The sequence below is a fragment of the Periplaneta americana genome, chromosome 8 (genome assembly GCF_040183065.1).
Source record: "Periplaneta americana isolate PAMFEO1 chromosome 8, P.americana_PAMFEO1_priV1, whole genome shotgun sequence".
NCBI classification, from domain to species: domain Eukaryota; kingdom Metazoa; phylum Arthropoda; class Insecta; order Blattodea; family Blattidae; genus Periplaneta; species Periplaneta americana.
The window spans coordinates 62,093,716-62,112,203 of NC_091124.1; the positions used below are offsets into that span (position 1 = coordinate 62,093,716).

Here is an 18,488-nt window from a genome sequence, read left to right on the forward strand (position 1 = left end):
TATGAAACGAGCGCAAGCGAGTTTCATAATTTTCATACGAGCTTCTTAATTACCATTATAGGCGAGTTTCATACGACTTTTTATGCTCGATCATATTTCTAACTTGATATTATTAATTTTATTGTATCTGACCTGGAGCAATGTCCCGTATGTTGTGAGATGTGCGCAGACGCGAAAGTATTGATTTTTTCCGAGGAACAGATGTCCACAGTGACCTTGCTAGGCCACAAGAACCTACAGAGATAACATTGAAATAAAATTAGACATTGAAAAACGAGATGACAAATTGAATTTATTTGAATATTATTTACAATTAACGCTAATTATTATAGTAACAGAACATAACTTTCTGCGACAGTATTGGATTTCCAGCCTCCGTGACTTTTCGCTAATTCTCTTTCGATTGCATATCCGAGAATAATCGATACTTGCGGTTTTATAACGGTAGAAAGCTGACCTATCATTGGCTGAACAGTTGTAACCTGAGTCGTCATTGGCTGAAAGACCTGACCTTTAATGAGTAAGTGTACTTTAATGACATGCATTAAAGGTCTGCTACCAGGTGTATACTTACTACATTTCGGCATGGTCGAGCATAAATACTGTGAAAGTGTTAATATTATGCACCGCATTTCTTACACAGATTATATATATATATATTACCTGACTCATTGCATTATCTCTTATAATATAACATGACCAGGCTAAGAATGTTATCCTCCTTTAAAATATATCGGCCGCGCCCAAAGTTGGGTTTGAACCCGAGAACCACGATTCGACTGCTACACCGTCGAGGATGACACAGCTACATATTTTTATTCCCCATGAGCGCTGTGGCCTATAATTTTGTACAAACTGAATGGCATCCTTTGAGTTATAATGATGTAGGCCTAATTTATATAATAGCCTATACTGTATCTTACCGAGATCTCTTAAAAGCTCCATTTTTTCTTTCGACTTTTACGTACTTCCACTATGTATCTGCAATGTCCATACAATTGTCAGACATAATAGCAATTTAAGATGGCTGAAATATCATTAATTAACGTCTATTTTCTTTTGTTTTTAGGTAAGTTTCCTACATTCGAGGCAAGGTGATACATCTGGGTCATGTGACACGTATGTATATAGCCTATTAAGGATTGCTGAAGTAGTTATCAATATTTTAATAAGTTTGCAATTTACTACTACTACTACTACTACCACCACCACCACCACCACTACCACCACCACCACCACCACCACCACCACCACCACCACCACCGGTACTAGACTACTACTAGGCATACTACGCCTATAAGTTTATCAGGTGCATTATAATAAGTTATAACAGTTTGGTCACATATCCAAGATTCACTTCTGCTTTAGACTGCAGCTTCCTCAGAACTATATAGGATCTCTGCGACACATCCAATAAATCGTGAGGAAATAATATACATATATTTTACATTTTCCAAATGTTTGTCCTTTCCAATTAATTTTTGTTTAATCTTAAAAAAATACCGCGTGTAACTAAAATGGATGTCATAACTTTAGAGGCTTACTCCTCTGACATGGAGGATGAAAAAATGTTATATAACATACATACATACATACATACATACATACATACATACATACATACATACATACATACATACATACATACGAGATATTACATCTCAAATCGACCGAAATATAGAGAAAATTGACCTTACAATTTCTAAATACAATGAAACTTTTTTGTACGTAGATAACTGTGATACAATGCTTTGTGCAAAGTTTGAGGCATCAGAACTTCATAGTGTTTAAATTTATCGTATTTTCATAAAATTAGCAACTTTAAACTGTCGTAGCTCCGAAACCCTTTCACCCAATGATCAAAATCATGGTTTATTTTAATGCTGAGAAATTAAAGTTTATATTGACATATAAACAGATTTTCTTACTTTTTATGGAAATGGAGAAATTGAGATTTTTCCTCGTTAAGACGCCTTTGCTTAGGAAAGAATATTTTAAAAATATATAGTTAGATTCCGCATTGAAAGTACAAATAAACATATATTTTTACTGATGGTATGTTGATAAGAAAGTGTTGAAAATATCAAATAAAGAAAATAAATAGTACGCGCGTGAACTAACCAGCTGACTGTGAGACGGGAGCTAGCCGAGATAAGCAAGGCCAGGAGACAAACAAGTGATGTTTCGTCTAGTAGCGCATAGCTGGGCTAGCTTTATCACAAGTTTTCATAAACACAGGAGTAAAATGACGCCCAACGCTCGCTTATCTTCAGCTCTCGGCCAGTGCGTACGGTACTGCGCCGTTCAAGTCCAGGCGTGTGAAAATAATCTATTTAATACCCTCGAAACTTATTGCCATACCACTAAGCAAACAATGTCGAATCCCTCTTAATAATGCAAGGTTTTTTCTCAATATATATATATATATATTTACATTTTTACAAATAAGCAAAAAGCCTAAAAGTAAGTAAAATCAGATTATCTGTCTCTCTGTGAACAATAAAAATAAGGATTACTTCTTAACATAACCTACCAAATGTCAGCTTAAAAATGAGCTCCCGTTCAATGTTCTGCAGTAAATGGTTCCAGAGTTCAGAGCGCTGAAAGAGGCTTGTTTTTATAAAATACTCTAAATTTGCCGCTCAACAATACGAAAACTGTTTTACTTTCGATAGTATATTTTTGAAAATGCACTCTCCTCGCACCTTGTATAAATAGGGAAAAAATTAGAGTATTAAAAAATGCAAGGTTTTTTACTGATAGATTTCATATGGAATAGCCCATACGAACATTGGTCTGGAAACGCTGTATTTCTTGTTGCAGCTCTTTTTCTACAACTCTGCTTACATTGTGTGATGAGGAACATTATGACTTACAAGCATACCAGCATACCACATGGAAGTCTGCTTCACAAAAAGTGCTCAAAAAGGCCCCCGTTAGCACGGTACATACATTTTATAAACAATAGGCCTACTTAATAATCTGACAAAGTCAGAAACACTAAAATCATGCAACTAAAATCTTAGTCACTCAGTGTAGATCTGACTGGATACCAGCGTTGCCAAACCCTGGCGCTGGAATCTCCCTAGCAAAACAAAGACCCACTTCTACTGTATTATTTCCCTACTTTGTAATAGGCCTGAAATTATTGTTGAGCTGGCAAATTTATTCCTTGTCTTTGTTTTCAAATTGTTTACAGTTGAGAAAATCCTCTCCACAGAAGCAGTAGAGTGTGATAATATCAAAATAAGCTCAACAAGATTAACAAAGAGTGGAAATGCCACTGTAACGTCATTTTCTTTATCTGAACAATGTCCTCCCAAAAAGCTTCCATATAGTAGGCCTACATATAGGTCTGTATTAGGAATATTAATATTGTGCAACAATCGCCATTTATTGTAAATGTTATTTATCTGTTTTTGTTTTATACATACAAGAAAGAAATTCAGCTGCTAATGAAGCAATTGACATACCTGTTTTGCCAAGAACAGAATGTGGAGTAAATACGCCAAGTTTTTCAAATCAACTTCATTCAAATTAATTTTTTTGGAACATTTGGTGTACACTTTCAATCAGGAAACGAGTATTATAAGCGAGAAAATCTCAAAACACGATCCAAAAAAAAATTTCCCTAGAATCAATCCTAGTTTCCCTATATCTAGGGAAATTTTCCTAGGGTTGGCAACACTGCTGGATACTGCTGACCGGACAAGACACTCGAATGACCGTAGCTTGACCTTGCCTGCTGGTGACACATTCACATTCGATAACAGCGGAATGGTTGACTCACGAATGATTTAATCTCTGTATTCTACATCCATTAATTGATTCAAAAACAAATCTACAAACAATCTGGCACAACTACGTTTACAGGTAAATATGAAAAATTGATTTGTTTTTCTTTAATATATTATGTAATTTTTCAAGCTAGTTTTTTTGGTGTTCAGGGAATATTTCCTTCCTTATAGGTGGGAGTATAATGTTACCATTTCCATCTCTTTGTTGTTTTTGATTAGTGTTTTTGGAATCATTCTCGTAGGTATGTTGACTGAAATTATGTAAACTTTATTGCTAGACTGTATCTACAGTATTAAATTTCGTCAGATCTGCGTAAGTAATAAGTATGCCTGCTCTAAACCTGTATACGCAGCGAAGCTTAGTGTAGTCAAGTCAGTCAGTGTTGATTGGAAATTCGCCTAGCTCGAGGGTAAGCATATACAGTAGGTCTAGATCTTCTAGATCGCAGGGCTGCCTTTCTCTTATGATATAATATTAGCTGTTTTCAAAATCAATATTTACTTACTAGTCAGTAATACTAATAACACTAACAACGTACGTATTACTACTGTTTATCAAGCGTCCAAGAAAAATTAAAAGAATGTATAATATTGTATATACACAATACCTAGGTTTCCCAAGATTAACCCCCCTTTTTACATATGTAAACACCTGATAAATTTAAGAATTTGAAGGAATATCCATCACGAATGGCGAATACTTGTTTTGGCCCATTTAACAAACTGCAAGGGGCGATTTCTTCCTGGTGCTGCAGCAGTGTGACCCGTTTCCAGATGTTTCTCCCCACGGTCAAGGGTAAGGTCACGTCAAGCATGGGGGCGTGGCCACGGGGCGGAGCGTAGGGTGCCGAGTCGATACAGCGGCGTGACGTCACGAGGTGACGTGACACATTGAGGACGAGCGATCCAAAACAACTGCAATGCGGCCAGTCCTCAGCTGGGGAGGGGATAGAAAAGGGAAAGCTCTCTTCCCTGCTTTGTGTTGATGCTCGTTAACTTTACTTATCCTTGTAAATTATTGAGCCTGCCCGGTGTGGGCCTGTAAATAATGGGGCAAGTCTATTTAAGGAAATATTCTTATTATAATTGTTATTGTATTGTATTTTTTTCTCATTCTTGCAGAATAATGTTTACAATTAATTACAAATTTAGTCTCTAACGGTCTAATGATAATCCATGTTATCATTAGGTAGCTACTTTTTCACGTGTATCAGATATGAAGTAATGCAAGTCTTCGAAGAATTGTAGTGAGATGTTCTAAATTCAGTAATTTTGAATGCCATAAAGGTGAACTTTGTAATGGTGGCTGTGATTGGAATTACGCCGTAGCCTATGTGTGCACTCTTCGTATCTTTTTAATTTGATTATCAAGTTCCATATATTTTGTGTTGGATGAATACAATGAAATTTCCCAATAATGGATATGTTCTTGAAAATTATAAAGTTTCCACTAGTTGTGTGCGTATCGATATATCGGTATGATGTCAATATGTTATCGATTTCGATAAGTGAAAATGGAAATAAATATCCTTATAATTATATCAGTATGAATTTTCAATAAGATACATTTGAGCTATGATAAGTATTATGGCTCTTTATGAAAATGTCATTAAGAAAATCCATCAAAATGCTAGCAAAATTAAACTTTCTTTATCTGTGCGTCCCCAGCTTAATAATTTATTAATAATAATTTATTTATTTAATCTGGCAGAGCTAAGGCCAGTAGGCCTTCTCTTCCGCCCAGCCAGACTCTAATTCTAATTAAATAAATTTGCTTACATAGTTATTATATTAATATCTAGATCATAAAACAGCATGAAAGTAAATAATGAAAATTGAATAACTAATGTTAGTGTGACAATAATAAATATGGGTAAGAAATAGTTATAATAAAAATAATAATAATAATAATAGTAAAATAATAGTAATAATAATAATAGTAATAATAATAAGATAATTTAGATATTTATCTGTGATATATATAACAATTAAACATTGAGAAACTTGAAACAGCTATTATTGTTAACAAGAATTGTTAGAAAAATATCTCGTTAGCCTATTCTTAAATTGGTTTGATGTCTGACAGTCCCTGACATTACTCGGTAGGGAATTCCAAAGTCGAGGAATAGCCACAGTGAAAGAAGATGAATATGAGGATGTTCGGTGGGAGGGAATGGATAATATTGAGGAGTGTTGTGATCGTGTGTCTAGGTTATGATGGGTGGATAAATTTTGAAAACGAGACGCAAGATAGACAGGAGTGGAGAAATGCAATATGTGAAAGAGAAGGGAAAGACAGTGTATTTTCCTACGATCTTCTAGACGGAGCCAGGACAATATTTCGAGGGATGGTGTTACGTGATCAGCCCGGCGAATATTGCACACGAAACGGACGCACATATTATGAACACGTTGTAGTCTCTGCGCCGAAGTAACGCTTAGGTCAGTAAACAGAATATCACAGTAATCGAAGTGGGGCATCACGAGTGTTTGCACTAACATTTTTTTTTCATGGAAAAGGGTAGAAAATTCTTCAATCGTCTTAGGGTGTGTTATGGGGAAACAAGTGGAATCCGACCCGCGTTCAGGTATTCGTAAATTAAACGTAAAAATATGGCGCAGCGTGGCGGTTTTGAAGTTATGTGTACGTCGTTGGTGACAGAAAAGAGATGTCAGATATCAGCGTGGCGGTTTTGAAGTTAGTCTATAGCCTATGTACGTTGTTGGTGACAGAAAAGAGATGTCAGATATCAGGAAGAAAATTTTAAACTGTTTTGTTGTTTTCTTTCTTACAAGCAAACAGTATAGGCCTATAGTTCCATAAATAAATACTGCTATGTAGCTACATTACAGATAACATAATACGACTATTTCTTTTTCTTCCGGCCCATATGATCTTACAGCCAGATTATTTTGTCCAATTTGAATTTTGAAAAACGTGTCTGTTAATGTTTATTAGGCCTAATATGAGTGTATTGACTTGTTTTGGTTTTAGATAAGTTCGTCTGATTTAGAAAACACCATTTCTCTACGTACAGTCCCAGAAACAAAATTTGGGCCACCTAATTTTACTAGATACGACGCATTGCGCATGTGCAGTAACCGAGGGAGTCTAAATGAATGCTACTTGTCTACAGTCTTGCGAAGCTTGTTGCCTATATAGAGGAGAACTGCTACCAAGACCCTGCCCATTTTTTAATTCCGTATCTGTACAAAGTTGCTGGAACTGCAAGAAATAGGGCTAAAAAAATAGTATGGGGTAAAACTCCCTGTTTTGAACCATTTCACGGCTTTACTCCTCCTTGGAATTACTGGCTTATATAATTAGTAGGCCTACTCTAGTTGTGCTGAAGAACTGTTACTGATAATGATAACACTAACAGCAGCATATTTTTATCTTTTTCTAGAATGAAAACCACGACCAATCCCTTTCCTCTTCAGATTATATCCTAAGCGTATAGGCTTGCGTGGACGTACATATGAAATCGCTTAACGAAATATCTAGTTCATTGCAGAAGAGTAACGGTTGACATGTCTGACTGTGATAAGTAGGGAACGGAATTTGGAGTAGTAAAAGCTAGTATTGGCATCTACACAGCCATTTGTTTACAACCCTTTATACGAAGTCCTCCCCTCCATGACATACTCGCAGCTCTCTGCACGTCAACAACAGGTGAACGGGACAGTTGTCGCATAAGAACCTCAACATGCAGGTTTGCAGTTCAGAGTAGTGAAGTGCAGGTACAATGCCGAAAGCGAAACCAACTAACAATACAAAGTTGAAAGACTAGCCTATATTTGTAAAAGCTCCAGATCGAGTATCAAAATTCAGGAAACAATTCCCTAAATTGTCGCTTCCCCCATGTCCAGTTCTTAAGAGCTGGGGGTCATGGTTAGAAGCTTGCAATTATTACGCACATCACCTCAAATCTGTGAAGAAAGTGGTCCAGTCTTTCGATCTCGATGACGCCGCTGCGATTCAAATATGCCAGAAACTGCTAAATGATAGAAAAATCGAGAAAGAAGTCATGGATATTAAGACAAATTTTGGATATTTACCGGATGCCATTATTCAATTAGAAAAGTCGGGAGTGGAACTAGTTGAGCAAATAAATATGATGAGGACTATTGTAAATAAACTGAGTGCAGTAGAAGGTGAAATAGGAAAACGTGTTGGTGAAAAAATGAACAGAGGTTTGATTAAAAATGATGGGTACAGTATTCTTAGTCGGATTTCAGATGTACTAACAAGGATGTGTCCCAATGACATCATTCAACATGTGAATTTAATTGACGTATCTTGTTTCAAGTACTTTCCAATTGTCTCTCCTAGATGTAGAGCGGAGTTTTTCCATGTTAAAAAAATTTCCTTCCTTGCAACAGAGCAAAGTTGTATTTTGAAAATTTGAAAATAATATTTACAATTTATTATAATAAGTCACTGCAGGAATAATTGTTTCATCAACAAAACATAGCATTAATTGAAAATGCCATTTCGTTTGGTTCTACATTTTGTTCAACATTTAATGATACTGTATTAGGCTATATTGTAAATGTTGTAGTATAGTGCATATATTTTCAATACTGTAGTATACGTTGTATACATATTATCATATTTCATGATATTGTAAATAAAGGTTTTAATTTAACACGCTCCTGACAGAAAAACACACATATTCAAAGGCGAGTTCCATACAGAAGACAACGGTCTATCAGCCATCAATATGTCCGCTGACACGCGAAGATGCAGAGGTTGATATTTAATTATGTATATTTGTAATGTTGTTTATTGCTGTCTTGTGCGTTTCCGAGAAAAGCACATATAGTTAAAAAAGGAATGCAGATTATGTATGTAGGTCACTATATGTCATTAAACTATTCCATTTGTTCATTCTGAAATACGTTTATAGCACGCTGCGTGTAAGTTTGTATGAAGTGTACTGTACTAGTCCATGCTTTGTGACGCAGCTCGCTTGACAGTCAGTGAGCTACGAATATCTATACTACGTTTCACCATTCTTTATAATACTCCAAATCCCTTTCCCTAGTGATAAGAGTGGGCCGGAGTTCAATTTCTAGCCGAGACAAATTTCTGGTTCGGTTTTTTCCCGAGGTTTTCTCTCAACCAATTAAAGCAGAATTGCTGGACAACTTTTGGAGTTGAACCTCGGACTCATTCCGGCATCATTTATTCACATAGGCCTATTATTAGTATTATTATTATTATTATTATTATTATTATTATTATTGTTATTATCATCATCATCATCATCATCATCATCATAGCTCGGGTTAAGTTCGTACAAGAGGGCGACGTTCGGCGACAAATATCATTCCTAGAACAGGCGTGGTAAGCGCAATAAGCCTCAGACTATGGTGTAAGCTTTCAGGCCCTTCCTCCGTAAAAAGAAAAAGAAATGTAGACCTATTTATATTGTGCTGGTTTTGAAAATATCTAATTAGAATATCAGTTTTCATAATAGGCCTAAGTACCTTTGCTTTCCAGTGTTGAGAAATATCCGTTGGGAAGGTCATTTGTCTCTTCAAATCAGTATTCTTTAACATTGGTGAAGTTAGGCTATATGATATAAAGTCTGTAAGTTTAATTGTGTAGGCTACATTCTAAAAAATTCTTACGTTTTATTTCGCGGCGCTCGTGACTGTCGAGGTTATATCAGCGTCGCCGGTGTGTCACAATTTTGTCCCGCACACTTAATCACCATCGACGTGGACCGAGATCGAACCCGCAACCTCGGACACAGAAGACCGGAATTCTACCGACTGCGACACCCAGGCCGACTGTACATATTATTACGGAAACATTTTTCATTTGCTTACTCCCCTCCCCCCCCCCTATTACTATTTCAAGTAATGGTGTATTCGGGAAGGGCGGTAGCATCGCGGCTAAGGTGTAAAGCTACAATCCGGAAGGTCGCGCGCTCGATTCCCTTGGGATCATGGCTTTTATTATAGCCTACTTGTTGATCATTATTTCAGTTCACATATATTCTTCTACAATATCGACTCTTGTTTTTCTTTGCTTCAATAACATTTTACATAATTCATTACTATTATTATTGCATTAAAACTACTGTATAATAATAATAATAATAATAATAATAATAATAATAATGTTATTTTGCACACAGCACCAGTCATAGTATTTTGTTATTACCATGCTTCGGCCTAGGGACACAGAGTAACCAGTATGAGGTTTAGAGTACACAGAGTATAAATGACGTCATGACCCGTGTGGAAGAGTGACTGCAACAGCACAGGTGGGTTCGTAATGTGCATTACCGTTGTGTATATTGCTACTCGGCTGCGGTACGTGTAACAGGCTTCGGCGTAGGGACACCTGATGGAAGGTTACAACTCACGTTAATACTTTAATGGTAGACATTTATTGTCTACACTAGGAATGTGCTGTATATACTGCATATATTTTGTGCCGTACTGTGACGGACTGTTTACATGTTGAGACACGAAGTTACTGCGCGCTCCATCTCCCAATCCACTCGACCAACACAACACTAATCGTCCGTGCGTTCTGAACTCCATGCGTTTCTGTGCCCAGGACCGAAGCTTGGTTATTATTTATATAATTATTGGGAGTACAAAGGTAATATATATATATATATATATATATATATATATATATATATATATATATATTGGGGATATGCTAGCAAAAAAAAAAAACATTGAATACCACTGATCTAATCCTTCTGGCGCACTATGGCCCTGGGGTTTAATTGGCGTCTAATGGAAATGAGTACCAGGATTATTTCCTTGGGGATAAAGACGGCGGACACGTAGGACTGACATCCCTACTCCATCTAGCACTGATTATCTGTACAGGTGTGGTCCTTAACCTCTCGCCACCCTGTGTGCCTCCATGGTCTATGTTGATGATTTTACTTGTAGGATAGTCTATTAGTTTTCCTATAACTTGAAAGTTGTTTTAGAGATAAATATAACTTACACTGCTAGTAGGCTAGGCCTATATTTATTCTGCAATTGAAGTCAGAGAACGTATTCACCCACTTTTATACTGTATATTGTAAACCAGTTCAACAAGTTGACCTTTACAGTTGTACGAGCTGTTCTCTATCTTGAAGAAGTACGGGTATAATTTATTAATCAAGTCTTTAAACACAACTTTAACGACACACGTACTATACGTACTATAAGAGTCTTTATAGTACTGGTTCATCTCATGTGACAACGTAGGCTAATAAGGTTGCAATGATAAAAGGAATTACTTGTCACAAAGAAAGTTAAAATCTGAAGGAAGAGAGGAGGATGTATCAGGCTAAAAGGGAAAAGAATGTAGATGTTCTTTATGCGTTAATAACAATTAGGCCTACATCACTATTATACTATATAGGGTAAAGGTTGGCAATATTGTGATACTGATAATATTATTATAGTACTTTTTGAGATTTTTTTACAATTTTACTGAGCGAGATAAGGACCGGTTTTGTGTAGAAACTTGTCCACGAACAGTCCCTTAATACGTTGACGCAAAAAACTGATCTTCCTCTCGCTCAGTAAAATTGTAAAACATTCTCAAAAAGAACTATCATAACATTATTAGTATCACAATTTTTACCAACCTTTACCCTATGTAGTCTGTATTACATAAAATACTGAATTTAATAGAAAAGTCATTCGCTGCATAGAAATGTACTGGAACTCATAAGATTCTTCTTTACAAACCTAACGTAAAGCCGTCTCTGGGAATACCTAATGAAATATAAGATTATATGGAATATTAAGCCTACTTTCCATAAAGAAGAATAAATTTATTCGCATAAATATGTAACTTGCTATTTTAAAATTGGAATAACTCCAAAGAATAAAAGTCATAATAGAGGTTTTGATAAATAGTGATAGGCTTAATAACTTCTATAATACCTATATGAAGAGATGTTAACTGGGCCGTCTTCCATTCGTAAATCAACTACAGAAATAGGCTACATGTGTTGGATGAATCTCATCATTGAAAAAATTCAAGGGAAACATTTTCCGAGACCGGATATCGATCCGGGACCTTTGGCTTAGAGCACCAACGCTCTACCGATTGAGCTACCAAGGAATTTTTCCCTTGAAATTATTCAAGTCTCCTTCACAGAGACCTATATCTGAAAGCCAGATTTGCAGAACCTCATCATTGTTTGTTTACTACTTATCGTAACTTCTCAACGAGTAGTCTTCTCCTTACCGTCGTCAACACTTGTTGGAGAAAGTAGTAATACTACGAGCTTTTGTAACATGTTTCCATTAATAATTAATACAGCAGTTTTTCGAGTCCACCATGCCTTCCTTCCTAGAAATCGCACACCCAATAAAATACTGTACTTACTTATAAATTGCTTTTAAAGAACCGCAGGTTCATTGCCGCACTCACATAAGCCCGGCATCGGCCCCTATCCTGTGCAAGATTAATCCAGTCTCTATCATCATATCACACCTCTCTCAATTTCATTTTAATATTATGCTCCCATCTACGTTTGGCCTCCCCAAAGGTCTTTTTGCCTCCAGCCTCCCAACTAACACTCTATTTGCATTTCTGGATTCGCCCATGCGTGCTACATGCCCTGCCCATCTCAAACGTCTGGATTTAATGTTCCTAATTATGTCAGGTGAATAATACAATGCGTGCAGTTCTGCGTTTTGTAACTTTCCATTGTACTGTAACTTCATCCCTTTTAGCTCCAAATATTTTCCTAAGAACCTTATTCTCAAACACCCTTAATCTCTGTTCCTCTCTCAAAGTGAGAGTCCAAGCTTCACAACCATACAGAACAACCGGTAATATAACTGTTTTGTAAATTATTTCAGATTTTTTGACAGCAGACTAGATGACAAAAACTTCTCATCGAAATAATAACAGGCATTTTCCATATTTATTCTGGGTTTAATTTCCTCATGAGTGTCATTTATATTTGTTCCTGTTGCTCCAAGATATTTCAATTTTTCCACCTCTTCGAAGGATAAATCTCCAGTTTTTATAATTACATTTCGTACAATGTAATGTATGTCGAAAATCACATATTATTTTCGTAAAATATATCAAACGCTGTTTTACTAATTGGAGGTATGAAATTCGAATAATGAAATAGTAAATTAATTATGAAAGTTTTGGTGCCTGTTTATTTAAATATGTTTACAACAGTATTTTAGTAGGAAATTGCATATTTTTACAAATCACAATTTTCGAGTTACGACACTATTTTACTGGGAGTTCGAAATTTATCATGAAAAACGTTTTTTATATAACATTTGGACATTCAGTAGATTCCGTTGTACGAGGAAAAGTTGGCTACTGTCCTTGTATTTAGCGCTCCCACTGAAGAAGTTAACTGAAGTCTTTTAAGCAATTAAGAAAGAACTTGCCTATTAGAATTATCAGATACTATCCTCCTAGATGAACGGACGAATCAGAAGATAAGCACATAGTAGCCATTTCAAGATTTTTTCAACAAGCATTTAACATTAATGTATCTTACATGGACACCCATTTAAACTAAGAATAACTACTTGAAAAACGGCGGAATATGTGTGATCTATATACTTATAACCTATAAGTTTATCAATGAGTTCAAAATCCAATGCTGAAAATTAACTGTAAAAATAAACCAATCGATTTTTTTATTATTTGTAACGTCTGGCTCTCTTTCCGTTGTGTATAGGCCTGCAATCCATATCTGTTACTTAATAATTTACTGTCTATAACTGGAAGTTAGTTTGAAATTATTTTCAGACAGAAGTTTTCTCTTTGTTCAGATGAGTTTTTCTGTATATGTACTGACATGTCCATCCTCCTGTCAGTGCCACGAATATAAAACCTATTCAAAATCATTGTCATATGGCGTTTTTACCAGATTTCGTTCTCGGTGGTCTAATGATTACTTTCGAGCCGAAGTTCGCAAGTTTCCCCGACCGGGGGTTATGTTTATGAAATTCAATGAACACGATTGGAGGACTAAATCAAATATATATTCGAAAAATCTTAACTTATTATGCAATTAATCATAGAGGATGCATATTACTTAGAATAACTATACCATATGGTGATTTTTATTAAGATCTTGTAATATAGCTGCACCACCTTTATTAAATTCACTAGTCCATTCGAAAAGTAATGGCAAAATAGTTACTGTTTCACACTAAATTTATTTAGGTTTCTTTTGACATTACATACTTCAAATATAGTACTCTGCCATGTCAACACTGAAATGAAATGAAATGAAATTATCAGCCTAAAAATGTCCCGTTTAGGGCAAAGGCCTCCGCCTATAGAGGGAGAACTCTGTTTGTCTCACGCTGTGAGCTACTCCGCGGAAGAGATGTTTGCATGCTTCGAATTGTTCCCTTGGTTCACATTCTGCACTGTTTTGATATTGTTCACTTAACCTGTTTCTGTCGGACAGATTTTAGTCACTGTTCACTTGTCTTTTTAGGTTTTTCCAGTCTTCCCTATTTCTTGCTTTGCTTGACCAATGGCTTTCTGCACTTTCACTGAAGAGGTCGGCCCGTCTTCTTCTTGGTCTTCCGCGTGATCTCTTGTCAATGCGGGGGTCCCATAGTGTGACTTTCTGCGTCCATCTTTCGTATCTAAGTCTTCCATTTGGTGTGCCATGTCAACATTACGTTGCCAAATTCTTGGAAGACGGCGGACTACATCATTCTGCACCTGTATTTCTGGATATCTCTCTCACTGATCAATCTAAAGCTCTTCGGATGTCAACTCTTGATTGAAAGTGAATGCTTCGCTTCCACCCAACTTGCAGTAATAGTTCGGTATGGTAGGTAAATTAAATGTAGCGTAAATGAACTTCATGGAGCACTCAGTCCTAGCGAAGTAAACGCATCTAAGAAACACTAACATTCAAACTCTCCAAAATTTGCCAGGATTTCATAATTTAAAATGTGTCAGAATGATTCCTTAAGTTGTCAAATTTTTGTAGTTGGTGTAATTCCCATAAACTACTGGTGAAAAAACGTGAAGGTAATGCGAACGCACGTTATAAAATTTTCTAACATCTCTCTTTCAATTCTGTATCCACACCTGTTTACGAAGTTGAAGGAATGGAAGGCCAGCAAGCTGTAGTCTCACAAAATAGATGCGAATTTCTACAGCAGAAGTGATTTTGAAACGGGCGAAACTCTTGAAAATACGCCTACAAGAAACATCATTTCTACAGTAGTGGCCAAAAAAAAAAAAAAACCGGACTGACCCTTGTAGCTGATTTCAGAGCCTTGTTCACTTCAGAGCACGATAGACTGGTAACTGAGACTTTCGTGGTTCGAATCCTGCCTGGAAAGGAAACTTTTTTTTTGTTGTTCCTTATTCAGATTTATTCCGAATACTTTTCGATAGCTGGTAAAATTCATGTTCTGGGAATAATAAGTTCATTAATTAGTAAAATATCGCTGCAATCGAAACGTATTGGGAATAAATTTGAATAAGGAACAAAAAAAGTTTTCTTCCCAGCCAGGATTCGAACCACGAAAGTCTTAGTTATCACGCTATCGTGCTCTGGAGTGAACAAGGCTCTGAAATCAGCTACAAGGGTTGGTCCGGTTTTTTTGCTACTACTGTACATAGGCTCTATTGTTGAAATAAGAGCATTATTTCAATAATGTTGTTAATCGTATTTATATGTTAAGATTTTTCTTCGTACAATCTGGTCATTAGTTTTATGTCACTAGGAAACAGTTTTACAAAATATCGCGCTGTGGTGTCCGCCATTTCTTAAATTCCCTCTCGAGTTTCATTAAATTCATTGCAAACAAATGAATTTATGCCTGCAACGTGATGATGTGTGAAAACACGTCTAACTGTACAGATTAAAAAAATACAAACTGACGTGTGAAAACGCCCAACGATAGTTGTTGCATGACGCGACACGTTTTCGTCGACATGTTATTCCGATATGCTTGTCGTGGTTACACTGCATATTACACATCGGTTGCAATACCGACATTGCGTGTAAGGTACAATAGGTTATAGCCTAGTTACAGTATTTTAAATGGTTTGCAGTTGAAAATACGATACGTTTTAAAATAAGTTTGGCGTTTTTAAAATTCCATTACATGTTATTTTCTTGAATATTGGTATAGAGGAGTGTCAAAAATAGAAATGCTTCCTATGCTTAGTAGAAGGATCGTGTTTCGATTTCTGGTGGGATTTTTTTAGAAGGCATGAAAAGGTAAGTAGTTCTTCTTCTGATTATTCTATTTCTGCTCTCAATCCAATCAACCATTGCGCTATTATCATAGTTTTCTAATCCCATACGAATTTCTGAGTTCTGAAACATTCTACACATATTCACTAGGTTACATTTAAGAGAGATAATATAGGCCAAAGTATTGCAAGTTCATTAATAGTTATGCTTGCACCACATACTGTAAATGACTCGGTAGCATTGGCTAATATTAAAAAAGAAAACGCAAAATATAATTTTTCATGACCATATTATGTTCTGATAGTCCTCTCTTATAATTATATATATATATATATATATATATATATATATATATATATATATATATACACTTTACATTTCACCACTTCGACTAGAATATTTTCATGTCTGTGATTATAAATGAAACTATTTACAATCAGTGCTTGCTAATTGCATTTACATGACTTTTTATTAATTTACTTCCATCAAAATAATGTATTACGCCGTGTAGAAAATCGTGTAAAATTAGTTTTTCTACGCGACGTGAATTATGTGAAATTTACGTAAATAATATATCATATAATTTATGCCAACCCTGGCGACCGCCTGCATAATTTTACTCATATAATTTCGATTAATAATACCACTCCTACAATTATTCTTTATTTCATAATGTGTAGGTTAGTAACTTCTTTTATTGGAGTTACTCAAATTGCTGTTCGTGTAAATTCGCACATTTCCCACATCTTTTGATGAAATGTTATTCACACATTGTTATTCACATATTATTTACATTGTGAAATCCTACTCTTTCTGGGGGGGGGGGGTACTAGAGAACTTTTTTATAAAAAACTAATACGTATCTTTTTTCTAGCAATACAGTTATTATTATTATTATTATTATTATTATTATTATTATTATTATTATTATTATTATTATTATTATTATTAATAACACGCAAACGTTTTACGTATTTTCGTATTGCTTGAAATTTTTCCTATTATAGTGTCTATAAATTCGTCTATGTATAGTGTGGGAGTTTTTAGAATATGAATAGCAAGTTCTTTCATAGATTTCGAGAATGTGCGATTTCAGATGGACACCATTTTGAACTCCTATATCGCAAGTTAGTACTTATTATGAAATAAAGATATAATTCCGTACATGCTGTTGTCAGTCATTTGTAAGAGTAATTGGAAATTATGGATCGGTAATGACGCAGTTTACGCCGGCCATGCAAGGATGTCTTGATGCGTGTATTCTCGGCCGGAAGCCAAGCTGAACGCTTTGTACTACTATTACTACCAGTAGTAGTAGTAAGTTAGGGATATTTCTACTACTATAATAGGGATATTTTATGCGAAGTTTTACCGTTAGATGGCAGGAGCGTTCCATGCGGCACAACATGTTGTAGGGCTATATTATGTTATGTGCTACAGTTGATTACGTTCTCTCATTTGTTGGTTTTCTGTGCGTGCCAAAATTATATTTATAATTATTTTGTATAGCCTAGTATAATTTAATATAATTCAGTATTTTCTTACCTCATAATTTAATTTAATTTACAATAAATAATAGCGTAAACTTGTAAATACTTTGCGATTCCTCTTAAGAGATGGATGGAGAAATCTGCAGTATGCAGAATATAGATAGGCCTACGAGTAAATTGAATATTCATGAACCTAAACGAGAACTTTGAGAACGAGGTCACGAATAAAAAAATAAATAAATAAAAAATATAGGAACTTTGTCGAAGGTGAATATTACCTATTTAATCATTTGTATTGTAAGTATCTTACGCTAAAAACAAGATGCACAGTCACCAATGTGTTTTTTATAGGGAAGGGACTATCGAGATTGAATTCATCGTATTTTTTTCTCTAGTTGCAGAAAGATCAAATGCAATGTTTGATAAGATGATATAATATGTTTGCAGTAGCATCACGATTATTCTTTTTTTTTTTTTTTTTGTATGTTAAGGACATGCAGTTTTGAATACTATGTAGGATGATTTTGAAAATTTGAAGTAAAAACATCGTTTTAATAATTAGTCTACAGCACATTAAGACATTATTTTCGAAATGGATTTCACTGTGGATCGTCCTTGATAATAAACATTCCAGTTAATCGAGAGTTTATTGCAGGCGTAAAATGCTGGCGTAAACTTCAGACTCCTAGAAGTACTGAATGTAATCCAAGCTAACATAGCTTGCTGTCGAGGTTGCGTATGTTGTTATTAATTTTTCTTTTCCCTCTTCAAAAATGAAACTGTAGCCAGCAATTCCTAACTTAAAATAGTTACTTTGTTTAATAGCTATCACTTTCGAGGCGCAATTTAATTAGTTAAATTTTTAAGGTTTAAAGCATATATTCAGAATATTTCGGGACCTGAATGAAGACAGAAGGCTTTCCCTGGTTTTTACATATATGAACACAACAAAAATGTGATATTTAGAGTTGTTTTTAAGAGTATTTAATACACTAATATACTAC

General features: G+C 35.3%; 1 protein-coding gene across 5 annotated transcripts in view; it reads left to right on the forward strand.

Annotated features, from left to right (window-relative positions):
• Positions 1-18,488, forward strand: part of Polr2H (DNA-directed RNA polymerases I, II, and III subunit Rpb8) — a 603,575-nt gene that overhangs the window by 235,892 nt on the left and 349,195 nt on the right. The window contains exon 1 of one of the 5 annotated variants that reach the window (XM_069832961.1): positions 3,757-3,873. The exons of the other annotated variants lie outside the window; for them this stretch is intronic. The gene's annotated coding sequence lies outside the window, so the exon portion shown is untranslated. Of the gene's footprint in view, positions 1-3,756; positions 3,874-18,488 lie in introns of those variants that run through there. 5 annotated transcript variants of the gene reach the window in all.